Source organism: Mercenaria mercenaria, chromosome 11 (genome assembly GCF_021730395.1).
Source record: "Mercenaria mercenaria strain notata chromosome 11, MADL_Memer_1, whole genome shotgun sequence".
Classification (NCBI taxonomy): Eukaryota; Metazoa; Mollusca; class Bivalvia; order Venerida; family Veneridae; genus Mercenaria; species Mercenaria mercenaria.
In genome coordinates this window covers 67496388-67514548 of record NC_069371.1, presented here as the reverse complement: position 1 = coordinate 67514548, position 18161 = coordinate 67496388, and the positions used below count along the sequence as shown (strand labels likewise).

At 34.7% G+C, this 18161-nt stretch overlaps 1 protein-coding gene across 4 annotated transcripts in view; it reads left to right on the top strand.

Annotated features, from left to right (window-relative positions):
• The first annotated feature begins 6063 nt into the window (after positions 1 to 6063).
• Positions 6064 to 18161, top strand: part of LOC128546638 (uncharacterized) — a 40951-nt gene continuing 28853 nt past the window's right edge. For 3 of the 4 annotated variants that reach the window (XM_053517640.1, XM_053517637.1, XM_053517639.1), the window contains exon 1: positions 6064 to 6111. The gene's annotated coding sequence lies outside the window, so the exon portion shown is untranslated. Of the gene's footprint in view, positions 6112 to 14839; positions 14955 to 18161 lie in introns of those variants that run through there. The other variant, XM_053517638.1, reaches the window with a different exon arrangement.

Genomic DNA, 18161 nt, shown 5'->3' with positions numbered 1-18161 from the left:
GGCAAATGTAAGTTTCTCGTACTGATTTACAAAAAACTAGTAATGATATCATATCAAAACATACTAACTTTAAAATAGGTGGGTTAATGTAACAATTTAAGGCAATTTTCATTTTTGTAAAGCGCGTATAAATATGGGCTGAATTTGCCAAATACCGGCGTGGCAAAAAGAAACCGGCGGCTATTTTATATTATATGTATTTAAAGTTATTTAAAGAACACTTCTGCCAACAAAATACAACTTAATAACAATGGTCATTAAGTTTAAATGGATCTCAGCGTAATTCTCAATCAGCTGTATCAACAAAAACTGACATATATGTTTATTAGTCCCTTACTGGTTGAAAACCAGTTTCGGGGACTATAGGAATGCGCTTTTCCGTCCGTCATCCCGTTATTCCGTCCGTCCGTCCGTCCGCAATGTTGTGTCCGGTCCTTAACTCTGTCATCCATGAAGGGATTTTAATATTACTTGGTACAAATGATTCCCATGATGAGACGACGTGTCATCCGCAAAACCCGGACCCCTAGTTTAAAAGTCAAGGTCACAATTTGAGGTCAAAGGTCAACAGGGCTTTTTTCCTGTCCGGTCCATAACTCTGCCATCCATGAAGGGATTTTAATATTACTTGGCACAAATGTACCTCATAATAATTCAATGTACCATGCACAACTTTCAGACCCCTACCTTAAAGGTCAAGGTCACACTTGGCAGTCAAATGTTAACATGGCATGAACAGGGTCTGTTTCCTGTCCGGTCCAAAACTTTGTCATCCAGGAAGGGATTTTAATATTACTTGGCACAAATGTTTCCCATGATGAGATGACGTGTCGTGCGCAAAACCCGGACCCCTAGCTCAAAGGTCAATGTCACAATTGGAGATCAAAGGTCAATAGGGTTTTTTACCTGTCCGGTCCAGAACTCTGACATCCAGCAAGGGATTTTAATTTTACTTGGCATAAATGTTCCCCATGACGAAACAACGTGTCATGTGCAACACTCAGAACCCTAGCTTAAAGGTCAAGGTCACACTTCGAGATCAAAGGTTAATGGGACATTTTTCCTGTCCGGTGTATAACTTTGCCATGCAAAACAGGATTTGAATATTACTTGGCACAAATGTTCACCACTATGAGAAGGAATGTCATGCACAAGAACCTGGTCCCTAGGTCGAAGGTCAAGGTTACACTCAGATGCCAAAGTTCAGATACAAGAATGACTTTGTCTGGAAAACTTCTTCTTCATGCATGGAGGGATTTTGATGTAACTTGACATAAATGTTCGCTATCATAAGACAGATTGTTGTGCGCAAGAATCAGGTCCCTAGGTCTAAGGTCAAGGTCATGCTTAGGGGTCAAATGCCAAATTCAAAAATGATTTTGTCCGGAGCATTTCTTCTTTATGCATGGAGGGATTTTGAAGTAACTTGGCACAAATGTTCACCACCATGAGGCACTCTTTTTTTAGAGTTATTTCCCTTTGTTTTACTATAAATAGCTTATATTGTAACTTACCTATTACAGGCCGTAGGGAAAAATCGAGACCAGTTTTCTGTGGTACAACATGCATGTTACATCCAAATTTTAGGTGTATTTTGACCTATCTCTTCCTGGTAAAGAGTTATGTGTTGACTTATATGGATTTTTTTTACTTTAAATAACGTTACCTTTTTGATAATCGGCCAAATATGCTATATGAAAACAACTATAAGGTTTTATATATACAAATTTTAATCCAAGTCTTTTGTTTATAGCATACTGTAGGGCTGGATACCGCCTTGAAAAAAATACCGTGGTATACCACGGTTTTTTCCTAATTACCGCGGTATATACCACGGTATATCACCATATTTATCGTAAGACTTACAGTAGTGGTCATAAAAATATTGAAAAACTGTCAGAAATACTTCATTTATTATGAGCAAAAAAAAAATACACTGGAATATTAACTTGACTAATGACTAGTTAGATTAATGACCCTTAGTATTTTTTACCAGCGTGTATTCGTCGGAAGACGCCATATTGTCTCTAGGGAAGCACTGGGTCACATTATATATAGGTCGCGCTTGTTTGAAGTTCGATTCGTGCACCCGTTTGATAAACCAATAACGTTTATGAAGGCTTCATCAGATCGTTTTCAAACAAAAAATAATAATAAATTTCGACTGAACATTTTCCATACTAATTATTTCTTTTTAAATACGTGCAAATACATACTGGGATATTTTAAACTATCATCACTTAAACAAGAAGTCGGGACTCGCTTAATTTAGGCCTAAAAAATGTTGTGGTTCGGTCACCCGACCCTACCTAACAAAAGACTCCGACCTTGCTGTTTTTTTCGACGCCAGACATCGCGAAATTCGTCGGTCCGACGGACAAGACCGGAAGATTTTGACGCGGACCGCCGTTTTACCAGTCGAGGCTGGTCCGACCGTCCGGCATACTCGGCCGATCGGGCGAGTGGTTTTTACGTCGTAACTTACCAAATTCAGAAATTACATCCAGAAAAATAACCTGGATTTCGTGGAATTTACCCGCGAATCGTAAAGATATCAATACGGTCATGCCGGTAATTTTCCATTCCACGAGCACGTGCGACCTATCGTAATATCTCATTTACATCGCCGTTACTTTTGTTTTAAATATCAACACGTACACGAAAAACGCGCGTAGTGCATTCATTCTTTAATATAATCGCTTCAAATTTTCATCCCCGCTTGAGAAGTAATACAGTTTGAATTCTATAACGATTTTAATAAGATATCGACAGATATGTAGGCAAAATTCTATAAAAACCATCGAATTTTCATATAATTATTTGTAAAATTTCAAACAGCGCGATCTTAATTATTTCTTTATTTCTAAAAGTAAATAAATGATACATACTATGGTCATACAATTCAGACTTTTGACCAGAAAGTAAAAAAAAAAACAGAATTAAAAAATCTTAAATAATGAAAAAGCGGCAGCAATTTAAATACATGGAGTAAAACGATCTTTAGCTAGCAGATTTCCGTAAGAATAGGTTACGTGACCTCGTGGACGTAGATAGAAATGTGGTTTTAAAATAAAACAGTATGATGTCGTGGTTTTTAATAAGAATTAAATGAATCTTTGTACACTTATTTTTTGACACGACACTATTTAAGATATTCTTCTCACAATAATGTAAATTCCTTGAGAGCAAAATAGTCACAGAGGTAGGATATCTACTATTATCTTTTGACACATTTACCTGTCAGTTAATATGGGATATTGCACATTCGCTTTCAAAAAAAAAATAAAGAAGGAACTTTTTTATTGATTTCTTCTCAGCAATTTAAAGAACCGAGGCGGTACGATCAGACAGTGATGTGTCACATGGCGCGAAAACATGACGTAATGTCATGACAATCTCGGGCAACTATACCGCTTTGATCTCCACTTCAGATACAATGATTCCGACACACTTCTTTTGGCTCTTTGAGGGGGTTTTAATCACGGTGCAACGTCATCGAAACCCAGCGCAAATGAGCTGACCACACACAAATTTACGTCGATTCAGGTCAGAAAAGTCTTGTAACTTTTTTATTACTGCAGTTTTCGACTCGAGATAAAGAGCACCGTACCCGGCCTGGAGTATACTATTCTGCGGTAGTGTTCCATATTGTACGTATAGCTTGGTTTTTGCTCGAAAACGCGAACAGTTGGCAAAGAGGGTATGAGCTGTACCACACTTTTGTCTAAGAAAGTGAGTTTTGACCGTATTTTCGTAAAATGAGGACAGATTTGACGCTCATTTAATATCAGTGACGAGCATAATAGTCAATCATTGTTTTATTTTGCGATTTTCAAGGATATCTGACGATATTTTATTCAAAACAAACAACATTATTAAAATGAGAACATTCACACTGACGACTTTGTTGGAGAACATCCACACTCTTAATTACCATTATTGCAGTTATGCGTCCTAAAATCTATGTCTTAGGCAGTCAAGCTACGTTGTTCAACAACAAATGTCGTTGGTAAATCAACATTTACTTCCAGTCGTTTATTAACCCGGTAAGTCACATACTGTACGCGGAGCTTGAATTTGTTAACAAAAATAATTTTAAACACTAAACAGGTTAGCCAATAATTAGAAAAATAAAACTTCTCATTCCATTTAAATAATTTTGGCACCAATTACATATGCGAGATAACAAAGTATATGTAAATTTCTTTTGCCAAACCACAAACCTATACTTAAACACCCTTACAATTTTCCTGGCTGAACTACTATTAACGAACAATACGGCTCAAGCTCTATAAAACAGTTTGAAATTGTTAAGATCTGCTAATGTGAATAGGTGTCAGCAACTAGTAAATTTATTAATACAGTTGTAACAGTATTTAGTGTTTGAAATTATTTTTGTCCAGTGGCATTGCATTAAATTATTCACGTTTTTCATCGTCTGCTAACTATTTTTGTCTCCAGTTCCCGGTAGTTATTTTACCGCGTTTTCTGCTTGCATTTCACGATTTTCTCATGTTTTCAGTGCACTATATAAGTGATTGTTAACTGATATTCTTCACTCGAGGTTGAATATTTGACAGCATAACACGTATTTTGATTATTTGTTTATTCCCTCCCACCCACCCTTACAGACATTTAAAGTTTCTTAATAGTTATTGGTGATGGCTTGTAGCAGTATTCGCATATTAAAGGCACATTTGACTTTTTGATTGTGATTTAAACAAGAGTAATCATTTAGTTCTAGAGAGATTCCTCAGGCCAGACATTACATCTCTTTTATGTTCTGATGGAAAATAGGGTTCACAGTTACGTACCTTATATTTCAAGGGTCTTTAGACATGAACATTCCTTGATAATTACTGTTGAGTATTCATGTATTACTAGAACTTTAAAGGCAGATATACATTTAACATTATATGAGAACATTTGAATTTTTCATGCCAGACTCGGTATCTACATTTAGAAAAGTGGCATTCACAAGTAGGCATTTAATTCTATATCAATATATTTTATGCTGTTTTTCCCCATGCAATGTTATTCTTTCGTTATCAAATGTAAATTGCCGTTATCCTCTTTTGAGCTAGCTTTCATTTTATTTTGATTTACCTTGAAAGAATGTTATGTTTTACACACTATACATTTTTTCTATTTTGTGGTTGTTCAACGAAGCTGAGAGAGACCAGAATGGCCATCTTATATGCTGTTTAACTATTCCAGATTAGATGAGTTCAAGTTATTACATTTGGTTCATTCGGGACCTAATAGAAAACACATTTTACAGTTTAGATTTTCATGTACATCTGATTATATGTTTGCCTTAAATGTTGATAGTATGTTTTCAGGTTGAGTGGTGTACAAAGATAAAGATAATCACATTTACCCCACTTCTACTGGTCGATCATCACCACATCGCACAACATCGTACCATCTGACATTTGCAAGACAAATATATTCGTATTTTTTGTACATTGGAATGCTGTCAAATACTAAGACCTGTATCCTATATTTCGTTTGTTGTTTTTGTAGTTAGGAACATGAAATTAGTGAATAATTGATTTACTCACGACAAAGAGTGAGTAAAATACATTTCAAAGGACCATGTATGATAAGGCACAGTTTTAGCCCCCAAATTTTGAAGAAAATGAAATTAAAACTACATCTCAACGATATGAATTATTTGAAAGATAAAGGATTAATCTTGCATTTTATAAAGAAAAAATGCAACAGTTTTGCCTAAAAAGTCATGATACATGGTCTAGTTTCATGCCATCAACACAGATTTTGTACATTTTTAGACGTTTTCGTGCACTTTATCACTAAAATACGATACGAGCGCAGGGGAGAACAATTTTAATTTTTGGATATGTTTTGAGGATTGCAAAAACACGAAGAATGATACACGAGAGAAAATTGTTCTAAAGTGCGCTCGTGGTAAATTTTGAACAAATACGGTATTTTCGTCGGAAAATTCTACTCTAAAAATAGCCATGTAAAGGGACGAAACTCTTGATCTCCTTGAAGAGCTTGGCGTAAAGGTAAATAAAAACATGTTGTGACGTAATGCGGAAGTGATATCGGTTGCTTAAAAAATGGATTTTTGTCAAATTACAGGTAAATTAGACCTTTTGATAGTATTTGCATAGCATTTTAAGAAGTTCTCAATATCATTAACATATAATCATCGATTTATTTCAATGCTGTTAGCGTGTCATACAAAAATTACGTTATTATTACTTGATCAGTCGGCGAAAATCTTGACTTTGGTCAAACTCGTCAAAGATTTTTAGATTCTGTAAAATATTATACTAAATACGCGTAATATGAACCAGATCTAAATATCACGGTACTAACTTGGTCACACAATAGAGGAACTTGCGTAAGGCAGCTATTTAATCAGAATTGGCTATTCCAGAACATTCCAGCATTTACAGGGAGGTTTCTAGAGGGAAAGAGGAGTGTGCATTTTGTTTGTGTAATGTGGAAGCAGTTTTAAAGAAAAGGGAGGGGGCATTTTACAAATAAATTAGAATTGGGGGTCTTTGGAAATTGGAATTACCCAGTAGGGGTATTGTCGGGGAAGTGGTTAGGGAATTATTTTGAGTTAACCGGGTTGTAGAAGGGTAGGAAAATATGTCTTCGAGAGGATGGGTTCTTTTTTCTAAAGAACTACTGACGGGGGTGGGGTGGGGGTATTTGAATTTCTGAAATGGTCCGTTTATTCAAGGTTTATCTTCGAGTCCCAGCCAAGATTGGTTGCACATTCTTCTCAGACCTTGTTTTAATGTTGGAAGTGTCTAGCTGTCCAGTAACTGGATACCTAGCCTGCATTCTAGCTGTCTGGTCAGCTATAAAATACTCGGGGGATTTTCTAGCCGTCCCGTAATAGATTTCCTAATGAATAAGTAATGATACCTGTCATTTACTAAAGATATCAATACTTGTCTTCAAACAAAATCATGTGTGCATACATACTAAAGGTTTAGTTTTAATTGTCTCGAATAAATCAATGCATTATTCATGTAATGCCGAAATCAATGATGGCAGTGTCGTCACTCATTATTAAAATCTGGTGGCGGAAAAAATAATGCTTTGTGGGATCGGAATTTTTAAATTTTAACAACTTTTTCACTTGATTTTCAAAAATAGAACAGTCCTTTTTAAAATACTTAAGGTTTCATATTTTAGTATATCAAAACTTTTAGAAAAACACTAGTTAAGCATTCTTAATTAACCCATTTTATTTCGAAATAAAAGTCAAAATTAATGAACTGCTTTCCATTCATCAATTTATTTTATAAATTTGTGTTTTAAGAATTAAAGTGTAGGCCGTTAGAATAACATCACTTTTTACAAAATAACTTGCATACCTGTCAAGTCTGACGCTTGAATCGTGATTCTCACGAATTCAAGGTTTGATCACGATTTAACGAATTTGGAGCATTTTCCCACGCTTTCTAAAAAAATCGGACAAAAAAAAATTGTGGACCACTTATTTTCTCTAATTTGCCATCTGGCATCGTTATTTTAAGACAGGATGAGACAACAATAAACAGAAAACTCATGTCAAGTGTCATTTTTAATGTACTGATTACGTAACAGACCTGCCGAAACTGGTTCTGGCCAGTTTTTGCTTTAACCGAAGCTTCCCGAGAAAGATTGTACCAATCAAATTGATGCGTTAATTTCCGAATGACTACGAGCCAATTACGTAAATCATCGGTACTGACCGACTGGTTACTATTTATGCTATTCGTTGACATTGCATTGTTATTAGAACCATTCGCGCACTTGACCTTGACCGACACTAAAAAAACATGAAGATGCCAAAAACAAAAAAAAAGAATTATTCATCAAAATAAAACAACGCGTGGGAACTGGAATTTCCTTGGCTTAGAATTAAAAGCAAACAATGGATCTAGTTTTGCTTTCTGCAAACTATGCAGGAAGTAAATTGTATGCACAACCGTTTTTCCGGTGCAGGTTCAAACCGAAAGTACATTTCAAATCGAAAGTAGAATATGTAGATCAGTGAGACGTTTTGTTTGTATTAAACATTTAGGTCCATAGATATCACGGCTGTAATAAAAACTCAAAACAGTTTTACAGTTTTACTGACAAAATCAGTTATAAACTTTGCATAATCAATTTTATTTGTTTTTTAGAAAAATAAAGTTTCTTGTAGATCTATCATGAAATAAAAAAATCAGGTCACATGTGTTTTCCATATAGACTGTGTTAAAGCAAGGCAAAAAAGAGTGGACATGGAATTCATATTAATGATCTCAGAAAGCACCAGAATGCATTTTTCATATATACTTGAAAAAAAATTCTTTGAGTGTCGTGGGGGGGGGGGAGATGGAAAGACCCCTCCTGCCCCCACCTCCATTTGTCGCGCGCCACAACTCGCACAAATCTCACTCATTCATATTTTGGAAACTTGACAGGTATGAACATGGACGTTTGGCAATCAGTGATGTGTAACCTGAGGCTATTAGATCAGCCAAATTCTTTGATAAAATTTTACAGTCATGGCATCAAACGGCATAGCAGCGCGCTGGAAAAGAAACCGTTTGAAAATGGGCAAATACTTAATGAATGTCGTCAAGGATGTACGTAAAAATCCTTGGTAACGTGTTAAAATCAAAATAATATAAATCTCATTTAGTGATTTGCTCTTGAATAAATCATTGTTTGTCGTTAGATGCGTATTATTATATCACTCGGGCTGTACCCTCGTGCTATAATTCCTTCACAACTTTACTCCAAACAATGATTTATTCAACAACAAATCACTGGATGAGATATTTTATTTCTTAAACAAACCAAAGTATTTTCATCGACTAGAAGTCGATATTAACGAATGAGAGTGTGTTTGTATACAAATCCGTCGATATTCTAATTTTGTAAATGATAAATCCGTAACACTTTTGTGTCTGCTCCATATCTCCTAAACCCCTTGAAGGATTTTCATGAAACTTGGGTCAAATGATCACCTCATCAAGACGATGTGCAGAACTCACGAGTCTGCCTTGTCAATTCAAGGTCAAAGGTTTGAGCCTTCCATTTTGTGTCTGTTCTATATCTCCTAAAACCCTTGAAGGAATTCTTTAAAACTTGGATCAAATGATCACCTCATCAAGACGATGTGCCAAACTCACGAGTCTGCCTTGTCAGCTCAAGGTCAAGGTCACAATTCAAGGTCAACGGTTTGAGCCTTCATTTTGTGTCCGCTCTATATCTCCTAAAGCCCTTGAAGGAATTCTATAGAACTTGGATCAAATGATCACCTCATCAAGACGAGGTGCAGAACTTATGAGTCAGCCATGCCGACTCAAGGTCAAGGTCACAACTGAGGGTCAAAGGTTTGAGCCTGTCCACTCTATATCTCCTAAACCCCTTGAAGGATTTTCATCAAACTTGGGTCAAATGATCACCTCATCAAGACGTTGTGCAGAATTCATGAGTCAGCCATGTCAGTTCAAGGTCAAGGTCACTGCTTAAGGTCAAATGTTTACCCTTTCACTATCCATAGCAGTGGCGGGGGATTTAGCTGTCTTTCAGACTGCCTTGTTTCTAAATGGATTTGATTCAAACTTAAAAAAGTTGTTCCACATCATCACCCACATGATATGACTAAAGGTTCATAATTCTAGCAGCAATATTTCATGAATTATGTTTCCCTTTAACTTAGAATTTAAGGTTCATTTCGATGCATTTTCACTATATCTCTGTTATTACAAAGAGGTTTTGATTCAAACTTAAAATAGTTGTTCCATAACATCACTCACTTCATATGATACTAGGACCATAACTCTTGCACCAGGATTTCATGAATTATCTGCCTTTTTTACTTAGACACTCGGATTAATGTTTGGTGCATTTCACTCTATTGCACTTATTATTAAATAGATTTGATTCAAACTTAAAGTAGTTCTTTCACATCATCACCCACATCATATGACACAAGGTACATCACTTTTGCACCAGTATTTCATGAATTTTGGCTCTTTCTTAGCTCACCTTAGCCAAAGGCTCTTGGTGAACTTTTGTGATCGCTCATTATCTGTCATCCATTTTCAGTGGTCCGTCCGTCAACAGTTTCAAGTATCAAGTCAAAAGCTTTAATAGTAATAGAGATATTTGACTTTATCAAAAACTTGAACAAAAACTTGTAAGTAAAAAAGGGGCATAATTCTGTCAAAATTCAAATCAGATCAGAGTAATGGGGATTGTTTCTCCTGGTTTAGACTTTAATTGTAAATAAGTATTTAAACTTTCAACTCAAAAGCTTTGATAGTAACAGAGATATTTGTCTTAATCAAAAAAAATTAACCGACGGTGACGCCGACGCCGGGGAGAGTGCAATAGCTCTACTTTTTCTTCGAAAAGTCGAGCTAAAAACCATCCCGTCAACTTTTTAAAAAAAATTATATTGTCTCTATCATATGTTATCCTCTACACCATACCTGTCCATATTTATTTAGTGGAAACTTTTATAACTATCTTCTCAGAACAGACATGCCAAATTTCAAAATAATTTGACAAATATTTTCCTTGCATGGCCATCTACCAAAATTGTTCAAGCAAACAGTGTAATTCAGGGGAGCAATCGGGGATCTTTATAGTCCTCTTGTTTTTATTTTAACACCACATACTCCATATGACACCAACACATTTGTTTTACTATAGTTAACCTATAGACTTTCTTTTTTATTAATATCTCAAACAAAACTTGAGTAATTGAGGAGAAATAATGGATGCCTTGTTAAAAAATGCACATGATATCAATCTGTAACCGTGGTAAACATGGTAAATAGATATAAAACAATTAACATTTCATGATGTGTCTTTATGGTGGAAATTTGAAAAAAAATATGCATTTTAGTTAATTTTTACCTTAATTTCCCGTTGTTTTGAGTGAAGAAGAGTTATCTACCTTTATATTTCTTTTCTTATCCAAGTATTATAATGGATACTAAATGTCAAAATAAATTTCACACTATATTAGCAATGAATGATCAAGTAAATTTCTAATTTAAGTTAAGTAATAACTTCAATATGACACTTTTTTAAAGCATACCCCCTTATACAGCAAATATTCACACACTTGGACGCATGTATATATAAATCAGTATTTTTTTTAAAAAAAGTGACTTTATTTAGATATTTGGCAACTAAATAAAGAAAATAGACATATTTTATAATCTAATGATGCATTTAAAAACAAAAATGAATTGGGGGCCCAAAACACCCCTTATCATACATGGTCCTTATGGGAAATTTATTTTAATAAATCAGCATTTGATTGACGTGCGATATTAGGGGCTAACCGGAAAACCTGCTCTGTGGGAACGCTTAAGACAGTCACAGCGGAGAGAGAAAACCAAGGATGTGAGGAGTGTGGAAAGGTGTATAAATACTGACGAAAGTTTAAGGCCTCGCGAGAAAATCTTTCACGTATGATGCCTAAGATAGTTCTACAAGTTCGGATCCATTTTTTTCTTCACTGATTTAAAATTTGATTAAACTCCGATTTTTTTCCAAGTTATAGAATAAACTTGCAACTTTTGGCAAATGTAAATTGATAGTGTCATGTGATTTTTCTGCTTAACAAAATGTTTTGACCTTAAGTAACTTTTTGTAATACGTGCCTATATGAAATCATCTTTTCAAAAGTAAATTGTCCCCAATGAAGCTTTTAATGAATCTTCTCAGTCGACAATATAAGCTACGGTCTTACGTGTGCCTTTATTTTAGTTTATACAGAATTCATTTTAGGTCGATTGTGAAGGAAGTTCTACAACCTATATTATTCACTCTCGACCCCTCATTACTGATAGGATCAATCGCCACGAGGGTATGAGAGAAGAGGCCAGTTTCCCTTTTAATGCTGAGCGCCAAGCAAGGGAGCTACTAATACCATTTTTCACGTCTTTGGTATGACGCGGCCGGGGATCGAACCCACGACCTCGCGCGCTCGAAGCGGACGCTCTACCACTAGGCTATAAACGTTGCCTTTATTTTAAGAGATCAGCGCATTTCAAGCTGATTTAAAGACACTATTTAGAACTATTTAATGTTCGAACAATTTTATTATCACGTTTTATCTTTAGAAATATAATATTGTTGTCATGGGATTGCCATTCAATAAATGAAATTCGGTTCCGTATGCAGAACCCATGCTTTAGTCTACGTAATGATAATACATTGTATGCCTTTCTGCCGGTTTATCAAATGTGCATAATCACCTTAAGTGATAATGCCCTTTTTATGTATAAGGTTGGATTGTATTTGATATTTGAAAGAGACTTCCATTTGCTGAAATAAGATTTAAATATCTTACAGTTATAATATTTAGTTAAAGTACTAACTATTCGTGTTTTATGCACTTTGGGATGGATATAGTTATAAACAAAATAACAATACAATAACTATTCCAATCCTCTATATGCTTTTAAACTTTGTTTGCAGGACTTTTATGCAAATTTGTCTTGTTATCTTAAAATAATGTTTTTCCTAAAATGCAATCAACCTTAACACCGTGTCCTTATGCCACACTATACACAGAGATTAATGTTAGCCTAACATGTGCTCAGCCATTACTATATGATTTGGCAGATCTATTTTAACTGGTCTATAGCCTCGCGGTAAATGGTTAGAACTGCTGATTGTATGTATAGACGACATTTGTTGTTGAACAACGTAGCTTGACTGCCTAAGACATAGATTTTAGGAAGCATAACTGCAATAATGGTAATTAAGAGTGTGGATGTTCTCCGACAAAGTCGTCAGTGTGGATGTTCTCATTTTAATAATGTTGTTTGTTTTGAATTAAAATATCGTCAGATGCTCGTCACTGATATCAAATGAGCGTCAAATATGTCCTCATTTCACGAAAATACGGTCAAAACTCACTTTCTTAGACAAAAGTGTGGTACTGCTCATACCCTCTTTGCCAACTCTTCGCGTTTTCGAGCAAAAACCAAGCTATACGTACAATATGGAACACTACCGCAGAATAGTATACTCCAGACCGGGTACGGTGCTCTTCATCTCGAGTCGAAAACTGCAGTAATAAAAAAGTTACAAGACTTTTCTGACCTGAATCGACGTAAATTTGTGTGCGGCCAGCTCATTTGCGCTGCTTTTTGATGACGTTGCTTTCTTGGTTTCCCCACCGATAATTGTTAATGTTTTTTTTCGCTTTAAACACAGGTGGGTTGAATGATGAATATTGTTTCCATATTTTTGGGACACTTTTCAAAATAATTATTTTTCGGGATTTTTTAATCCAAAGCAATGTAGAATATACTGGATACAAGAAAAATCTATCAACAGCTGCATACTGATAAGGGGAATCAAGATTACTGTTTATTTCATATTTAATGTTCGGTCTGGCAAATTCGGCATGTCTACGAACGCAGGTTTGTTTCAAGTGGGTGGGGTAAACATTTTTTGGCGGATAGCTTTGTTTGCAATTGATTTTTATTCAATGTCCGATGTTTATACATGGAGTTATTATTTTTGTCAAAGGTAAGTGTATTTTTTATAATATGCAACACTATCGCACAGGAGTGTCAGTGTTTCATTTAAACTAATGACTAATGAAGAAGACACAACAACATTTAAAGCAAATATACATTGTAAACCTTAGGATTTAAGTTGAAACTGAGTAAAAACTACAAGATATAATGGTTTTCAAAAATGAATCACTTTACCTAAAAAATGATTTAAAAATTAAAAAAAAATAATAATAAAAACCGACCTACCCTACCTAGCAATTTTGGCAATGTTACCAGAACCACAACGGTTTTTTAGGCCTTCAGACTCGAGGTAAAAACAAGTGCGCCCATGACGTCATCCATCTATACGGAATAATCTGGAGGTTTTCGAAGGTTTTGATTGGGGATCACGCGGTCGATCATACATGTTCAATTGGGTGGTTATTTTTGGAAACTAATAATAGTAGCATGGGAATTCCAGAGATATAAATCGGAAAATCATGCATGGTGTCAAATGCTGTTACGGAAGGCTACATAGACAATGTAAATTAAAAATAAACAGAGGAAGGGATAATGTTGATAAAATACCGGTATTCCCCGATGGTACCGCTGTATCGTACCACGGGAAGATGGTACCACGGTTACCGGTTTACCGGTAATACCGCGCACCTCTAGCATACTGTATATATAGTACAATATTGTCAGATATCAGTTCATTATGCTATACTGCAGTAAAGAAAAATAGGTGCCTTGCAGTAGGGGACTTTGTATTGCATGGCAATACTTCATTCACTTGTTTTAAAAGGAATGCAATAAATCGTCTGTTTAACTTATAATATTGATTGAAAACACACCGTGTGCCATCAAATTTCAAAGCTTTAATCCTATTTCATAATCTATACGTTTAATGGTTTTAACATTCCTTCATGAATTACAGCGTAAGTCTCAATAAACTGTTTCAACAAAAACTGACATATATGTTTATTTTAAAAGGAATGCAATTTAACTGTTTGTTGTTTTTCCAATAATACTTACGTCTGCGAAACGTTCTATAGTAAGATCATAAAGTGTAAATGGTTTACAGCGTAATTCTCAATAAACTGTTTCAACAAATACTGATAAAATTAACAATGTAAAACATAATGAACAAATAATCACTTCTTATTTTACACATAACTAACACCGTGCCATGCGTATCATTGTATAGCAATCCTACGGTTAAATAATTCCAATATTGGAAATGTAGATTAAATTTTAACGACACCGGTGTCATTTTCAAGTTTATCAAATGAATGTTAACAAGTTTAAACAAATATTGGTTTAATGTAAAGTTTTGCGACACAGGTGTCATTACAAGTAGCAGCTGATAAAAGAAATGCGATAATAAATCGTCTGTTTAGCTGCGGTATGATAGCCAGTATATAAATAAGGAATACGGAAGTAATATTTCAGGTAGTACATTTTATAGTTATTATTTTTAATATTTTCTACGCTTCTTAAGATTTTGTTCTCATTTTTTGTTAATTGGTAAGGTTTTGTCAATTTAAAGTAACCTGCCGAACTTTGTAAAAACCTGTGTTTTTTAAATTGGTCAGCAGTGGTCAGTTTAGGTCAAGGGTAAGGATCAAAATAAGGTCAAATAGTCTCGGTAACCTTACTTTTCTCACTACTGTTCTGGTCACAAATGTAAAAATACATATTTCTACAAATGCAAAAACACATTTTCGCAGTAACCTTGAAACTTAAGATTAGACTAAAATACTATGTTGTTTATTTGCTGAAACAAAGGAGAATTAAGTTGATCTATTCTCAGAGCGGGAGCGGATATTTTAATACATATAGTTGGCATAAGTTCACAGTTATTTGCCTTTTGTTGACAAAAATAAGGTAGTGGTTACGCGGACAATAATTCCTCTGTTTGAAGGTGGATGTTGGTGAATTGTTTAGAGAAAGACCTGCAATAAATGGCATACTTGAATAAAGAAGATATGAAATAGTATGTACATGTAACATTTGACAGAATGAGAATGTCAGAATATGCATAACATGTCTTTTTGATAGTGCCAGTTTTGCCTGTTTTCGGTCAGCTAGAGAGTATAGTTCATGCGCATGTGATTTTGTTCAAAATGGTGGAAAAAGAGCTGTCAACCCTATGTTTATTGTGGCTTGATTTTTTTCTTTTGAATAGGCCTGTTGAATGCAGGTATTTTTAGTAGGGTTGGAATGCATGGAAAAAATGCAGTAGTGTCCAGTGTCTATATAGAACATATAGTAGAATAACTGTGTTCTTAGGCAAGTACATTCGTTTTACACAAGTTAAGATGGTAAGAGATGGCAGTGTGACGGATTCAGAGTTCATGAACCAGGATTGTAAGTCTAAAACTTATTAACTCATCTCCCCTTTCTTTTCTTAAATCAAAGCATTTCTTTCCTCAGGAGTACTTAGTAGATACAATTTTGAATTACTATCCGACCAGGGATATGTGACAGTGACGTCGCATATTGTGTTTACATTCCAATGTTTACCTTATATTGTACAAGATTATCATTATATTTCTTTACCTGTAGCCTGCATGAATACGTAGCCCAGATGATAACGGTGCTGTACTAGTAATTGGAAGGTATTGAGTTCAAACCCGGTCAGCGGAACATTTTTCCGCGCGGTAATTTTTTTTATTCTTTTTTTTTTTCAACTTTTTATTGTAAAATATAATAGAATAAATGACTGATAAAAAAACACCAACAAAAGAAGCAACAACAACAAAAAAACACGTGAAAAAGCAATTTTCCAAAAAAAGAAGCATTTCAGGCCTTTTCAACTACATGTATATCATATTTTTGCTACAAAAAAATATACACCTCACTTCCGCAAGTTTCGAACTAGCATCGCCTGCGTGACAAGCAGCCAACACATCCATTGGACCATACCTTACTTTGAATTCCTCAATTGATAAGGACATATTTCTATCTATTACAAGTATACATCCGTTGGGGATATACCATTCTTATTTATAGTTTGTTCACAAAATGACGTCACTGTCAAATTTTTTTTGCTGGATTAGTAGCTTAAGGCATAATGTAAAACATCGTTATTTACACTGGAACGCCTCTAATAAACAATTTAACAGTTTTTGTCACAATTTCCTGCCAAACTTCTTTGAAAAGTGGCATGCATATTTACAAGCAAACTTTTTCTTTTTTCAAATTTAGTTAGCTTACAATATTTAGTTAAATGTCACTAGGTTAATTATGAATGAAGAATTGGATGCTCCTAGACTAGCTCCTAGACTATTTTGTATCATTATTATAATTTCTACAATTGTGAATATAGCCAGTCAATATCCTTTGTCCAATACCATACTTACGATAGAAACCGACCTTTTTGCTCTCAACCGACTTTTCGAGTTTTGTTTGTTTTGATTTACATGAAATGTCTGATATCGTCCGCAACTATTCAACTGAATATTTAACACCAAAAGATAATCAATTATCTTACTGAATTTAGCGGTCTAGTGGCCTGAACTTGCGACCTAGGGGCCTGAATATGCGACCTAGCGGCATGAAGTTAGTGTTCTAGCGGCCCGGAACACTCGTTTTATTATTGTAAAATAATAATTTAGAATATACGGTGAATAAAAAGAAAACTGTGAATACAAATGTGAAAACTCAATGAAGCACAACAAGAATATTACTTAAATATGAAAACTGTTTTTAGGTAATTCATTCATCATAAATTAACAAAACAAAAACATGAATGTTTTTTAATTTCTTTTATAGGCGGCGTTGCACATTTTCACATTTAAGAAACATTCCTTTTGTGCTTTACTTGGCGTTAAAAATTGTATCCACAGTTTTCTTCATATTTATCGTATGTACTTCAAAAGCATTGCTCGGCCTCAAACTTCAGGTTGCTAGGCAGCCGACTTCAACAACTTAAAGATGGGTGTTTTTACTATTAACTTAATGTAGCAGTACGTACAGTATATGGTGAATCTAGTAAAGCCTACGCCATAATTATTCTGTTTCTCTAAAATGTGAAATATTTATTTAGCTTTGTATTTAAAAGCTTTAAAAGATTCACTAAATTACAATAACTTAAAAACATAAGCTGATAAAACTGCCGCTTAAACTGAAAAAGTACTGTTACTTAGACAGGGCCTTTAATTGTCCAGCCATAGCTGCCAAATTGCTGTTTTATTACAATATTTTCATGGAAAGGAGGTGGGGAGGAGAGGGTGAAGAAGGTCACTCCTGAAGAGCTCGGTCTTTAATGTTAACATGTTTGTCTTCATATTATGAAAAAGACGGTTTAAAACAAAAGAAAAATACAAGCGATGTCTAAAATTTTAAATTGTCTTTAGCTACGAAAGAACAAGACATAATTATGCAAATTATGCAAGTATGTAACGAAAATGGTTGAATATAAACGAGTATTTTTTCATATCTTTTTATGTTTGCCCAAAATTTAACTTCTTAAATTTCTTCAATTATATCTGCTTTCCTCTTGCACATGCATGCTATGATGCAAATATTTGCCCAACTAGCCAAAACATTTATGACTTCTTTTTCTTTTTTTTAATATGACAAATGTGACCAGCGTCATTTTTACATTTATAACTACAAGGTTTCATATTTGTGGAAAGGTTTTACATAATGTTG